Raw genomic sequence first — 2,997 nt, 5'->3', positions numbered from 1 at the left:
AGCACACGGGCTCAGCTCCTGCCCGGATGCCTGCTGGGTCCTAGAACTCCTCCGTCGACACCCGAGGCGACCCAGCGTCCCACTAGCCGCACCTCCCCGGGACGAGGCCAGCGGCTTGGGCAGAAATTGATTGCAATTGGAGCCAGGCGAGGCCGCGGCGCCGGTGGCAGGAAAGGAGAGAGAAAGTTTAAAAAGGAAACAGGAGGTCAGTGGGGGCGGAGAAAACTGAGGAAATCTGGAGACAGCGAGCAAGAATACGAAGTTCTTCATACGTATTGTTATTATTGCGTAGAACTGTGCTCGTACGTAGTACACCTTACAACAACAGCATGTTCACCTATTTAAATCGATTATCATAATTATCATATCAGCAATGCCGATATAGATTTATGAATTATATATTCGCAATAGTAGCTGTAAGATGTCTCGAAGGACGTGATAAGACAACGTCGGTTACACTTCCAAACACACACACCATCTGTCCAAAGATTAATAATTCTAAGGTCTGAGGTAGGCAACAATAACAGGTGGCGTGAGTTTGGGTTTCCAAGCATGGCTAATTGGTTGAGAGACCGGGATATGGATCCCCCTTGTTTGCACAGGGTATACCAAGGAAATGGTTTTGCAACGTCTATGCTTTGTTTCAGTTCTTACCCAGGCTTTATCTAGTCTTAATGCAAGTTGTTAGTTTCCATTCACAACATTTTTTAAAATTTCCTGCCTTTAATCCAGGAGCTGGGGAAAACTTTCCCACAACAAGATAGGTTGGGCTGAGAGAATGACTGGCCCAGAGAATCACCCAGGGCGTTTCTGTGGTTTCAGCCTGAGTCTTGAGGGTCCCCAGTGCCTTAACCACCTCACCACAGATTTTCTTTGATATTACACCAAATAATGATAAGGAGTCTACACTCCAGTTCATCTCAGTCTGAAGCATCCCGATTCGCTGAGTAACACATGGCTAAACGTCTAAAGTTTCTTACCACACTGAAGTGAGGCACATTATTGCCCCTCTAAATTATGGGAGGTGAGAGATGGGGGGAGATAAATGGCTGAGATTAAGAAGCAGGACTGCTAAGCGAGTTGTTCCCATGCAAATTTGCCCTTTTGTTCTTAAATAGAAATATATTTTTAAAAAACCAAACATTGAAAAACACACATTTTCCAAAGCAATCCAGTAAGTCTGTTACATGTAAATTAGGGCACACATTCATGTTTTTCATCATGGCAAAAAAAAAGGGGGGGGGCATTACACTCAGTTCCAGTTTTGGGTTCCAGCCGACCAAGTAGATCCTCCTCTAAAATACTCCATTTCATTCCAGCCAGTCAATTGCCAATTAGTACTATGGTGCCACTGGATATTGTTACACCATTTTATCATACATCTTCTCTTCTTTTAGTTTTTTTGCCCCAAACACCTTTCATATTTCTCCAGACTGGAAAAATTGACTTCCTCCCAATCTTTGGCCACTTCCACACTGCTACTATGTCCATTCGCTAGTACCTCAATGTAGGTTGAAGTCAGCCTGTAATCTTTCTTCTTTCCACTGACCTCAAAATGTTCAGAGAGCACAAAAAACTTCATTCAGATAGAACCTGCCCAAAGTTCCCCTAGTGCTGGATGAAATATAGCCCCTCTGCCTCACTCGACATAAAAGCAGAAATTCTTACTTCATGGTGTATGTATCTATCTGATCATGTGCAAAAAATCTCAAGAATCGCAATGAAAGGGAGCTTCAGAGTTGTCTAGGCACCTTCCCCCTTAAAGTCCTGTGCAATAATAGTATGTGAAATACAGATCCAAGAGGCAGGGTGAGGCACAAATTCACACCAGTGAAACAACAAACTACCCACAAGATATACAGAGCATTAGCACTGCAAAAAAGATTAAAAACAGGGGTAGGGGTAAGGGGAGACTCTGCCTCAAACTAAGCTAACGCCAGGAGATGGCTGTTTCTAAATGGCTGCAATGGCTCCATATGGTACTGCTACCTGCTAGGGCTGTCCACAGGGTATGGCCCAAAAAGTCAAGATGGTGTCTGGTGTAATCAAATCTCCAAGTTGCTTATTTGTGTGCAATGCAAATAAAAAATAGGTGCAGCTTGGATCGCACTATTGTGATCTCCATCTTGACTTTTTTGACCATACCCTGTGGACACCCCTGCATTCCATCCAGTGTAAAGGTAGTGCTGTGAAAATGTTGGTGTTATACAGGAATTTATTTGCTGTGGTATCCTTGGCTGTTATAGTTCTACAGTATTAGCCATAGTAGTATAATTGGAATCTCCTTGCTCAGATGGTGGTAAACTGATTGCAAGATAAAACAAATAGGAATGTTTTTCTCCAGTACTGTCTGCTTGTGAGTATCCTCAGAGCAAGAGACTGATCTGCATGGAAACAAGATCAACCTTTGCTCTGCTACTAGTAGGAAAATGTTCACATTTTTGCAGCCGCACATTCAGAGAGGTTTGTAAAATTCGGTTCCAATCACTGGGAATGTTTTAATGCAAATATACAAAGGAGCTCTATCAGAAGACTTATTAGCTAGCCTAATTAAAACAAATAGTCCAAATGATAGTGACTGACTTTAAAGAAGAAAAAATCTCAAAGTAGCACCATTAACAGAAGGAAGAAAGGCAAAAGCAGGGCAGACATAAACAAAAAAAGAGAATAAGACACAGAAGCAGATTACCAATATTGTATTATTTATTTATCATTAGATTTTGATCCTGCCTTTATTTTTTGTCGACTCAAGGCAGGATACATAATGCTCCTGCCTCCTATTTCCCACAATAACAACCCTGTGAAGGCAATGACTGGCTCAAGGTCACCCAGCTGGCTTTCATCTAAGGGGGGCCTAGAACTCACCATCTCCTGGGTTTGAGCCCAGCACCTTCGCCACTACACCAGACTGACTCTCCCCAATTGATGGTCTTCTGATTCTCTGCCAGAACACAAAAAAGCCATGGGGGGCAGGGGCGGAGAAGAGGAAAGTGGATG

The sequence above is a fragment of the Candoia aspera genome, chromosome 1, assembly GCF_035149785.1.
Source record: "Candoia aspera isolate rCanAsp1 chromosome 1, rCanAsp1.hap2, whole genome shotgun sequence".
NCBI classification, from domain to species: domain Eukaryota; kingdom Metazoa; phylum Chordata; class Lepidosauria; order Squamata; family Boidae; genus Candoia; species Candoia aspera.
This window is presented reverse-complemented; position numbering follows the sequence as displayed.